Genomic DNA, 13,170 nt, shown 5'->3' with positions numbered 1-13,170 from the left:
CATAATATTTACACTTTATTTTGTTAGTACTTACTAATATACCTATTTACAAACAGATCTCTCAATAAACGGAAAGGATATTTTCTCACATTGGTTATACGTGATAATTTACCTTTAAATTATATAGAACTCGTTGTAATGCTTGTCATACACAGTTTTCAAATACCATCATTTATTCCCTAAGTACATTTTACGCATATCAGACTTGCATATCTTCATATAAGTTTACTAGTGAACTTTACATTTAGGTATGTATATTCGGAGTGCTATAACTGAAACTAGTATTTCTGTGTAATGCAAATATTGTTGAAATAAAAGCAAAAATAATATGCATGAGATGTTTGTGTTTTAAATTTTAAAAAAATTGTGCTGATAGCTATAAAGAGAGATTCTGAGGATAATATATGCACCTATGGATCCTTTTTAAAATATTCGGTTTTCCTTAAAACTAGCTCATCCATCCAGCTACGCTTGGGTGCAATTAAATACTTCCTAGATATTATTATATATAGCCTATATGTTACTTTTGGCTAAAATAGCTTTCTGACAGTAAGATAATTATTAAAACCGGTTTAGTAGTTTTAGAGTTTATCGTTTACAGGCACTCAAACAAATCTTTCATCTTTATAATATTATAGTAAGTAGGTATAGATTTAAACGGAAAATTACTTAATCTTGAAAACTACCAAAGATTTTGACCGACCGCAATCATTTCAATAGAGCTCTTATTAAATCGTAACAATAAAAAAGAAAGAAAAAATGTACTTAGTCGTTATTAATATTATGTAGGCACAAAGTAGAATAACGACTCACGGGTGCATGTGTAATTAAAATACCGTCCAGTCTCTAAAGTATCAACGTAAAGAAAATGAAGACAAATCCGCAATCATGTTTGTTTTGTTAAGTGTTTACGCAGGTTGTAGTAAAGCTTATGGATTAACAAAACAGCAACAGGCTGTCGCTTGCAGTCACACGATAAAGCCTCCAGTTACGTTTCGTACGGCAACCTGCGCGCGCGCCGCCTGTTGATGGATAAACTCTATGAAACTGCAAATCGATTACATTTATCGATCTAAGCATCGAAAGAATAAGTTGTTAAAACTTTTTTAAATTATGATTTTTTTCCTCGAAGTGCAAAATAAAACGTACAATTCAACAGAACCAAAATGATAACAGATTTCACTCGGATTTTTATTGTAGGAACTTGTGTTTTAATATGTTTCACTGCCGCCGAGTTTTCTATGAAAGGAAATGTGAAAAAAAGGAACACGGTTATCAGAGCCGAAAACAATTTGCTATCAACGTGCTACAATAGTACTGTGTTTAAAAATGTTAACTCTTTGAAGCGTGTCGTGCTTGTATCCAAATTTATTTTTACCGCGAAAATATCAAGCGTGCAAAGTAGAAAGCGGGGTGTGGAAAAGTCCAGGAAAAGCATATTTAAAGTGTATGTCAGGAGAGTTCTAAAGGGTGATGCTAGTGCTTTGAGTGATTTGTTGAATGTTGAAACAAGGACGAACAATTCGTCTAGCCGCGCATCGTTGTTGGTTGAAGGTGGTCAGTGGAAGAATCTCTGTTCTGCAGTCAAGGGACAGCCGGCAATATTGTTCAGTGAAAGGCTATCGTCACCTTTGAAATTGCTGATTGATCCAGTTCTTTTAAGTGTTGATCGCGTGCGGCGAGTGAAAACTTTGATAAAAGGTAAAGTTAGCTCAAACTAGTTTAATAAACTTCAAGCTCATGCATGGAGTTTTAAAATTGATAATCTAACCTTTTGACTAAGGATCGAGGAACGAAGTGTCAAATACTGAATGCGCGCAGATTTACGCGCAATTTTTTTCGTCTTCGTTTTCAATAAACATTTACTCTTGCACGTACCTATATAATATGATAAAACTAGCTTCTCCCACGACTGTACCTAAACTAAGGAATAAGTTAATTTGACAAAACCTAAGCTGTGATGGACACACTAGTGTTACTGAAATTATTAGTTTTCCCGGGATATACTCAAAGAATCTTAGTAAGTATATTCGTTTCCAGGATGTAAGCTATCTCTGTACTTGAGCCAAGATCAGTTTGGCAGGAGTGGAGAGGTGAAAGAATAACTGCTAGACAGGCACAATAGAGTAGAATTTTATTCAAGCAGACTTTTACAAGTGCTTTTTAATCGTCAAAATAATTTACCACTGGTTCGGACAGACAGCTAAACTCTCGCATTTTATATTATTAAGTTTAAGGCTTAGGGTTATAAGTCATCATTTTTTCCAATTGTATTTATAGTAATGTTTCAAAGTGAAACGTTCACCCGTTCAGCCTTCTTTGCATGACGTTCCAAATACGGATCTTATTTGTCTATGTACAGAACAGATAAAAAAGCTTTGATTGGAATGAAAACATTTACTCTTTGTGTTTGTTTTCACTTTTAGCCCTTAATTGCCTGAGTGTAGATACACAGTTATATATGGCTTGTTCATTATTTGGCCATATACCTAGTGTATACGAGACCTACATTAGGTATTGCTTGGTTTCAAACTGTGTACTTTTCATCTTACTTTCTTTTCTGGCTATTGAATTAAACATGACCTAATTTAGTTAGCTTTTGAGAAGTGTAATTTATAGCAAGACATTAATATCTACATTATATTATATCTATAACTGTTAAGGAAAAAGGATTTATTCTCACAAATCCATCTTAGTAGATTGTAATTTATTTGTTCTAATTTAGAAACTCGTAAGTTATAATAGCAACATAGAACAATATCAATCAGCATAGGTAATAAGGTAGTCTGGGATTACGTCCGGGTGGCCCTTTTCTCTTTTACACAGCTTTTTTGCTCTCGCCTTCATCCTGTGACGATGTCAAGGACAACAAATACCATAATAACAGGTAAATATATTTTATATTGATAAATGAAAATTCCTTACAATCAAAAGGTGTTAACTTCGGCATTTGTTGTACGAAATTAAACTCAAAAGCATCTACGATACGAGCCTTAATTAATTGAGGCATAGTTCTTTGATTTCACGGTGCTATTCCATCGGCGTTTTATCTAAAAGATGATTATCGGGTGTGAATTGTTGGGCCCAAACGTGGACCGCACTTGTAAAGCCATTAAGTATCAAAGGCGATGCTTTTATGGATAAGGCAATCATTGGCCAGTTTTGTCAGAATTTTTATTAATTAATAAATAACGAAGTGTTTTTCTGTATTCTATGCCATCATCATCATCACAATGATCTCATTGTTAGCTTACGACTCAATACGAGGCTTTTCTGTGCTTTTCTTAGAATGAGAAAGATTTGGCCACAGTCTACTTCGCTGGCCAAGTTCGGATAGGTAGGTTTCACACACCTTTGAGAACATTATGAGGAAGTCCAGATAATGCAGGTTTCCTCACGATGTTTTCCTTCACCGTTAAAGCAAGTACCTAGTACATAGCTCCGAAAAGTTAGAGGTACCGGGATCGAACCCCGGGCTCTGTTAATAGGAGGCTGACGTCATAATCACTAGGCTATCACCATTTTTTGTATTGTAAACCTAAAAATAACAAAGACTATTTTTAAGAGGTTTCTATTGAAATAATTTTATGATCCTTTTTAGCTTCAGATAATTCAACAGTGTGCCTGGGCTGTGCCAGTTTTTCTAGCCTCTAAATTCGCTTTTATCATTTTTTTTATAACTTCAGCGGTAAGGTAATAAAAAATCCTTTGCAGATTACTTATCATCGTTCAATCGTGTATTTTATTGTTATATCCATGGAGTTAACATTTTCTTGTATCATTGTAACGACTATAATTATGAATACAAAATTCCCCTCCTTGGTAAAAAACTGTTCGTAGAAGCAACTCGTAGGCGGAGTCGCATCGTGAGAAAACAAATAGAAAATTGAACAACATTTGTAAATTACCAAAGCCGACAGAGTTAGAGCTACTTATAGACAACCTACTGTCTTCGCCTGTCTAAACATTATTATTTAAGTATGCTTAGGTTCATAATGTAATTTTTAATACGAGGAATGTCAGAAGAGCGACCGTATCTTTAATCTTCCAACCAGTATTAAATAAGACAAGATAGCGTGTCGATTATTTGATAAAGAAACAATTCGGAAGATTTATATTAATGAAGACAAGGGCGGCATTAGATAAAAACAAACGCTGTTCCTCCGAAACAAGGGTTTGATCCTTCGCAATGCGTCGCAGCGCTGCGGGATGGTAGAGTTTATCGGGACCACCGGCGACGTCCCAGGACTCCGCGCGACAAATTTATTGACACTCTTTCAATTAAAGCCATTGTTGCCTGGAACAGTCGTACCGGTCACAACAGAATAAAAACCCGATAACTCGCAGCATGAATCTATAATGCGTCTGTAGATATCGCTCTCCGCGCTCCGTACGCCGTAAAAGGAGATTTATTAAAACTATTTGGAAACTGATTCGATCGAAAGCGAACGATTTGACATTTAGATAAGAGGTAAAATTTATTTTTCCCTCGGTTGCGTCGCTTCGGCCGAGTGACAATGGAATAAAAAGGTTATAAAATGCGCCGGTTGCGGCAGGTCGCCCACGTCCCGCGGCCGAGTCTTGTCCGTACGGAGCGGTCGCGGTACCCGAGGAGGGACAGCTCGCGGACGCTGGTAGCAGATAAAATGCGACGACTGCATTGCTTGTTACGAGTAGGAATGAGTGATTTTAACGAAATGTCGATATTGAAATCGATATTGTATCAAAATAGCTTAACATCGATATTTCGATATTTTTAACTTCATAATATTTAGTTTTTATAATATCGACCGTTTATTAACAATTTCTAGGCATGTTGGTGTTATGATAGAAAACTATGATCTACTTGTGAACTGTAAGGTACTTGCTAAAAACAATTTCAGAAATAATTGACTTACATCATAACTTAATGAGAATTTATTAAAAATTACAAAGAAATTAAGAAAAAAATTAATAATTTTATTATTCTGAGTCATTATTACAACGAATATTTTATGATTTTCGTGATTTGTGAAAAACTTTCCTATTATTTAAAACGATATTTGAATCAAAACGATATCTTGTTAAAAATATCGAAATATCGATATTTACAAGTTGTTTAAATATCGATATTTTTGTCTGTAATATCGATAAATATCGCTCATCCCTAGTTACGAGCCGCCGCGCCGGTACTTGCAAGCACGTGTAAATTTCTGTGTGAGAACACGGTAGATAAGCCGCCGTGCGTGGGATGCAGAAAATGCACGGGACCGCACAGCCTTAGGCGCCGAGTGGCGACTTCACAACGATTTTCGGTAATCGAGACATAGCGGTAAATGTTCGAGACATTCCATAAAATCATTAACAGCTGTTGTGCATATAAATGTACGTACTATTTAAATCCCTAAATTTCAATAAATATCTTAGAAATCAGTGTATCTCTCTAGATTTATAGGTTTGTTCTTTCATTGAGTACCGCAACTTATTTCTTTATATTAAGTATACTCTACAATCTACACTAACGGTTATAAATAAATAAAATAAGCTATTTTGTTTTATTAAGTAAATATTAGAAAGTTAAATATTACCTAATACTTATAAACCTTCCTAAGTATTTATAAATATTGCCTATTAGTTATAAATAGAAAATATTACCTAGGCATACGTAACAATTCTTATTGTTATATTTTTTTTCTATAAAAACCGTTAGTGTTATTAGGTGCTAGATTTATATTAGTGTATCGTTCGCATAATAATATGGTAGAAATATATTTGATAATATTAATTTAACATGTTAGCATATTTATCATACAAATCACCACAATATGACACGATAAATTGATTATATTAATTAATAGGCAATTTTGTAAATTGATTTTCCGAAACAACACTAAACAAGTAAGCTGGTTTGCCGGATATGGAAAATGCTGACGCCTACCTATACACAAATGATAATGTAAACAATTTATTTCAATTTTATATTGTTTAGGTTAACCAATTACATTATCTTTAATCATAATCATAATCTTTTATTTGGTGAGAAAAATCTTACACCCATACTAATATTATAAATGCGAAAGTGTGTCTGTCTGTCTGTCTGTTATCTTTTCACGGCCCGACAGTTTAACCGATTCTGACGAAATTTGGTACAGGGTTATCTTATATCCCGGGGACAGACATGGGCTACATTTTATCCCGGAAAATCAAAGAGTTCCCACGGGATTCCTAAAAACCCATCCGCTTAACTGATTTGTATGAAATTTGGTACCGAGGTAGCTTGCATCCCTGTAATTGACATAGGCATTATTCCGGAAAATCAAACAGTTCCCACGGGATCTTTAAAAACCTAAATCCACGCGGACGAACTCGCGGGCATCCTCTAGTTTAGTATATAGCTAAAGAAATAATTATCTATAACCATTAAGATTTAATTAAACATAATATTATATTATTAAACTACGTATTAATCTCAAATATCCACTAAATTAATGTTTATAAAATAAAAACCTAAAACATGCAATACCTTCTTGTGGAACGGTTCAAACTGAAGCTGAAAAAATATGGTCTGAAATGCCGTAAAATCTACTAGAAATAACAAAAGCTTCTTACTGTCAATGCACTCCTATTTCTTGAGAGTTATTACTTTGACATAAACTAGTGCAACAAAAACTGAATATCGCGAATAGCTTTACTTTAGACAAAAGCTTTCAGACAGTAATTATGTATCATTAAGGTACATCAAGCTTTCAGACAGTACATACATCCCGTAATGTATTATTAAGGTACTATGCATTTCTGCATCGTCTTTAAAGGGACGCTTTCGTATTTTTGTTTTCCACACTGCAGAGTTGCTGATTTAAAGCGTAAAAGTTTCCAGTTTTCTAAACTATCTACGTTAGTATATTTGAAAAAGTTTAAGTATAGAAAACATACAGAAAATAAAAATACTTATCTTACCTGTATACGAATAGTATATTATGTACTTAATTATTTTTTTTTGAATTTTACTTTTGTTAAGTTCAATGGCTAGAAATTGTTGGTCATTGGAGAGTTGGTTGTTTTCCTCAATAGTTATTGGTACCAACAAAACAGCCAAACAATCATAACTAAACTACTTAAAAATATGCGGAACGGAAATGAAAACCTTATTCACAATATTTTTTTCATTTAAACTCTAAATAATTCACTCACTTTGAACATTCCATTTACATGAAACTGTCCCTTAAGAATTTGTCGCGAACAATATATACTTTTGAAATCACTCAAAAGCCTATTCCAGAAGAATTCCTCATAAACAAGCCAGCATCCTTACACATAGTCAATGTAATTCACAGTTCCAAGTACTAAATTCTGTCTGTGTCAAAATAAACTCTTATTGTTTGGACAATTTACATATCCTCCATTGTATTCGGGTGCGTTTCAATAAAATTTAACCGCAGTCATCCCCACGTGTCCTGTGAGCACCCAAGATGTTATTTTATGACGGTCCTCAAGACCAAGTTAAGGTTATAGCCATAATTCAGTTTTATGAAACCCCGCTTCCAACAAAGTGTATATCTTCAAGTTCCCACATATTTTATAGTAAATAAGTACCTACTTTCGAAATTACTAACATAGAAGGAAATATTGAAGTTAGCTATCAGTTAGCTAATATATTATTTTCTTATCATTGCCATTGGTTTATTCGACTCTTAGTGCTGCCACTCGTTGGGCCACTAGTGGTGACCACAGCAAAACCGTTTGTTGTTCATACATTTTGTAACGCGACAGCGTAAACTGAGCATTCTAGTGGCCACGTACGAGCCACAAGCTGCGGGAGCGGTTAGTGCTGCTACTTTGTGGCCGCGTTTAGTTGCTCGCCTCCGCGCACATTTGTCGGCAGTCGCCAGCTTTGCCAGGCTACCCACCCGTCCTTTCCTGTCAGTCCGGAAATGGATGCACATCTAACCACCTCTGGTGGACTGGTGGCTGCGTCTAGTAGCTTAACTTAACCACTAGTGGTTGCGTTTGATCGCCACAAATGCCCCAGTAGGCGGCAGCATTTAGTGAGTATTCACAAATAACTCACAGACGCGCGCGCGACTTTTTAACCCCCGACCCAAAAAGAGAGGTGTTATAAGTTTGACGTGTGTATCTGTGTATCTGTCTGTGGCATCTTAGCTCCTTAACTAATGAATCGATTGTAATTTAGTTTTTTTTGTTTGAAAGGTGGTTTGATCGAGAGTGTTCTTAGCTATAATCGAAGAAAATCGGTTCAGCCGTTAAGAGGATCATTGTCAACGATCCCCCGTCGATTTCCTACGTATGATATTATTGTTCTTATCTCTATTTGCCCTGGTTCGTGCATTCTCGGTTCCTAGAACGGTACATTTGTGATATCCAATTCAAATTGCTGTGATTGGCTGAATTTACCATGTTCTTGCTGCGACAGTGAGTTTGAGCCACTAGCGGAACAATGTTAGCCGGTCAGAAATGATTGCAATTAGTCAACCTGTTTGACGTCCGTGTTCTGTTTTCGATTACATAAAAGAAAATATTGTTGTTGCAATCATCAATTTTAGCAAATAGTGAAAGAGAGTCGGCCAATCAGAGGTCACAACTACCGTCACACTTTCTGTCACACTATGGCAGTAGGCATACCGAGTAATGAAAACAATTTTTCATTCTGTCTAGGTCTAGTCTAGGGTTGCCACCTGCCTCTTTTTGATTTACAGGCTACCACCATCAAAAATACGGGGTTTAGATTTGAAGAAATTTGAAAATTTGAAGTATTTGAAGAAATAGGCGGTGGTTCTCTCTGAAATGCATGGAAAGCCTATTTAGATATTTCAGTTTATTTGTAAGTTTTGTATTTTTTCTCTGTATGTTGCCGTGTCTTGATTGGTGAACTGTGTTTGCAATGTGGTTTTAAATAAAAGATTTATTTATTTAAATAGCTTTTAAAAACTCTTAGTTTTGTAAAGCAAAATGTTATACATTTCATGCATACAATCTTTTCATTTTAACTTAAAATTACATTTAATTTGTAATTCCACCTTCACAGTATCATTACTATGGCCGTAGCCAGGAATCGATTTCGGGAGAGGTTTTATCAGGGCCGGAACTGAATCATGTCATGAGGAAAAAAACATTCGCTCAATTTTATGGGCTAATTACCTGGTTAGTGGAATTTCGCCTTTCAATTTGACAGTGAGATAAAATACAACAATAAAAAAGCGCGAGCGCAGTGAGCGTAAGTGTTTTTGGTTCAATACAGAAAGAATTAAAGTGAAAGGGAAACGAGTTTAGCCATGGCAAGATTTTATTTTTAAAGCTCCCTATCCATACTAATATTACGAATACGACAGTATATCTATTTGCCTATCTATTTGTTACCCTTTCACGGCCCATCTTCTTTACCAAAATTTTGGTACTTACTATTCAGAGGTAACTTGCATCCCAGACATAAGCTTTTTAGTCCGGAAAATCCCCCACGGAATTTTTAAAACTCTAAATTCATGCAAACGAAATTGCGGGGCTTACACCAAGTAATACAAATTCAAAGCGCGAGTGAAGTGAGCGCGAAATGTTTGATATATTTCCAAAAAAAAATTGGTAAGCAAATGCAAGAAATAGTGTAAGTATTATTTTAGGCTTAGGTTTTTGACGGCTTCCCAGGCGCAGTCGCCATTTCTAAATTTCTGGTCTGGTGGGAGGCTTCGGTCATGGCTAGTTATATGGTTAGTATGGCCCTAACGGCCAAAAAATTAAACTGCATCATCACTTACCACTAGAAAAGATTAAAGTCACGGGCTAACTTGTATAAAAAAAGGCTAACATCCTCAAACCAAGCCCCGCCGCCTTGGCTACGACCATGATCAATATCGAGTGGGTTTCGGCTACGCATTGCCGCAAAAGGAAAATATTCTTTCTACTGGACATAACGTCAGTGTTCGGTTTCGCCAGCCAAGTGCGAGTCAGACTCACGCACCGAGGGTTCCGATTCGGGTATTTTTTTCGACATTTTATACGAGAAATCAAAAACTGTTATGGATTAAAAAAATTATGCATAAAAATAAATAAAAATCTGTTTTAGAATGAACAGGTAAAGCCCTTTCATATGATAACCCACTTGATATATGTAGTTATCTTACTTTGAAAATTGAAAATACTAATATTTGTTCATGAACACATGACAGACGGATAGAAGGACAGATGGACAGACGGACAGACGGAAAGACAGACAGACTGATAGACAACGAAGTGATCCTATACGAGTTCTTTTTGCTTTTGAGTTACGGAACCCTAAAAATATTTAGTTTTATTTGCCCCGTATTTTATTTTCATAATTACAGGTTTCTGTATCCTGAAATACGGGGTAACCAGTAAAATACGGGGCCTCTGGCAACCCTATTCGGAAAACACTGTCACATTCAAGTTAATGTCAAATATTTTGTTTTCAATTACAAAAAGCTGCATCAATCATTATTACAATATTTTCTTTGTTGTGATTGGCTGAATTTTTGAGTTTCAGCCAATAAACAGACTGTTTGCCAATTAAACGTCATAACAATATAAATGCCAGAAAGTTTAACCAAATAAAACAAACTTAATGAGAACTTAGTGAGAATGCAAACGGCACACAATTTATAATACATATTATGTTAGTCGTATATAATAGATATTACAGTAGTCATTCACTTTGGTGTAGTACAATAGTCAGATTGTCATCAGTAAAATTGATATTGGTTGATGTATGGTAAATTATTGTTCCGGTGACAAATATTTTTATTTTCTATTTATCTTTGAACAGAATGGAATAGAATGAAATGGAATGGAATACAATGATAAATTTTTATTCCTGTAAACTTTTAGGTAAACTTCAAGTGTTTTTGAATGGTCAGAAAAATTTACCACTGGTTCGGAATGCCGTTCCTAAGTTTTCTAGGATTTCGTACCTTAAAACGAAAAACGGAACTCTTATAGGATCACTTTGTTGTCTATCTGTCTGTCTGTCGTGTGTGTCAAGAAAACCTCTAGGGTACTTCCCGTTGACTCAAAACCATGAAATTTGGCAGGTAACCTAACTGCGTAATTTTGGCTAGTTTTTTTAATCGATAAAGAAAGTATGCGACATTGTTCAATAAAAAATTTGGATTCCAACTCCTCAATCTTGATGTTGCAGGAGACCTGACTACTAAAGCTAATGTCGATTATTAATTGATATTGAAGGTATCTATCGAAGTAAATACTTTGTCGTTGACCTCAACCCTGATGCTGTAAGAAATTTCATTCCTAAATCCTGGTGATCCCTCGGGATTTGAAAAGGATCATCCGTTTAAATGTTCTTACGTGATACAGAAACAAGTTGCATCCCGGGGACGGGCTATTACGGAGAGGCAACTTTTGTTCTGGGAAATGAAAGGATCGGGATTTTTAATAACCTAAATCCACGCGAGCGAAGCTGCGGGCATTAGCTAGTTGTAAATATATTTAGAAGCTACTATAAGATAATAGATAAGGTACTTATTTCCTTATATTTTTATTGTATGGCAGCGCGCGGTTTTAAATTATAAATTGCACGTCCTGTCCTTTTCTGTAATACATTTTTTTCTCAATATCTACCGCTTTATCTCATAGGAAGAGTCCGTAAGACATAATACAGTGAAAATAGGAAAAATATACAATTTTTGCAGTTTCCACGTCAGTACCTGTCGATTTTTTCTAACAGTGTAAGCAGCAGAGCTGAGTTTACCATCAAGTGTTGATATATGGGTGTTCCATAGAAGCTTTGCATCTAACGTTATACCGAGAAACACGGGGTTCTCCTTTATTTTCAACATATGATTATTTATCAATGAATTTATGTCATTTAAGGTCCTGGTATTGGGCAGTGTGAATTCAACACACTTAGATTTCTTTGCATTTGGAAGTAAATTGTTAGCAATAAATCAGAGAGTGACCTGTGATATGGCATTACATATAGTATACATTGCCAGCAAACATGAGACATATTTTTATCTACAGGCATACGTCTGAGTAGGTAACGCATATGTCTAACGCAAGTTGAAATGTACCAATGTATTTAGTTAGACCTATCAACAAGTTTGGAGTCGGGTGCAGTCTAAATGTAGCCCGTGTGTTTAGACTGTCAGTTTCTGTCAGTTTCACGTGTCGTCCCCCGCACTTCACCACCCCGCTTGCACAAATCGAGACAGCACGAAATTTTCAAGATTTCTGGGTGTAATTTCTGCTTTTCGTAGTTCCAACATAATTATAACAATATAAAATATATAACGATAATTTTTATACTGCATAATATTCATTAAATTTTCTAGGTCTGTGGTTTTTCCAAATTTCATTAAATTGCTTCGTTGTCTAGAAAAACGAGCACAAAGTTAGGCCTTTTTTTAAAGAAAAATACAAATCTTTGAGCCCCTGTAATTTTAAAACTACATATTTTTAGAAAAATCTAAAACACCACAGACACAGATATTAGTTTCTAGACTATGTCTGCAAAATTTCATGGACTTTGGTTGCTTAATATTCAAATGAAATGGGAACTACGATTGTATGGAGTAAGTGACGGAGAGTGCCCTGTTAAGTTATCAGCTCTTTTCTAGTTTTCTTATAGAGGTTTTTGTGTCGGGGTTTTTTTGATTTTGAGTTATTTGTAAGGATGCAATTAATGGTGAGTTACCTACTTATACGTTAACGTTGGCTACTTGGTTGACATAATACGTTTAACATTGTCGCAACCGTGTTGTACGTACTTACGGGTTGCATAGTAAAATAACGGTAGCTCCGTGTAAATTCTACCGCAAATATACGTAAGAATATAAGTGGTCTTTAGAACAAAGCGTGCCTAAGCGTAATAACAAAACATTTCATATATATGCATCGAGTATTGACTTAGTTATAATATTAAGTCTAACTCTATGCATCGACCACACTTTCAACATAGAGTTGATGAGTTGGTTTTTGAGAGAGTGAACCTCAACAACACATTTTCAAAATTGTATTAAATAAAAATCAAGTTACCAAGGTTTTTTACATCCTTTAATATTTTAATCATTCCCCGCTTTTTGCAGTTCTTCCACTTCCTACGGATTTTGCGGCTGCGTCCAATTTTTTCCCACAAAGTTTGCTTTTACTGTAAATATCGAAGTTTCCTCAAGGCATATTAAAGTTTTAAGAAACAATTGCCAATGT

At 35.2% G+C, this 13,170-nt stretch overlaps 1 pseudogene; it reads left to right on the top strand.

The window, feature by feature from the left end:
- Window positions 1-1,037: 1,037 nt before the first annotated feature.
- LOC123872399 lies at window positions 1,038-4,360 on the top strand (annotated as a pseudogene).
- Window positions 4,361-13,170: the final 8,810 nt, after the last annotated feature.

This window comes from Maniola jurtina, chromosome 2 (assembly GCF_905333055.1).
Source record: "Maniola jurtina chromosome 2, ilManJurt1.1, whole genome shotgun sequence".
NCBI lineage: Eukaryota > Metazoa > Arthropoda > Insecta > Lepidoptera > Nymphalidae > Maniola > Maniola jurtina.
This window is presented reverse-complemented; position numbering and strand designations above follow the sequence as displayed.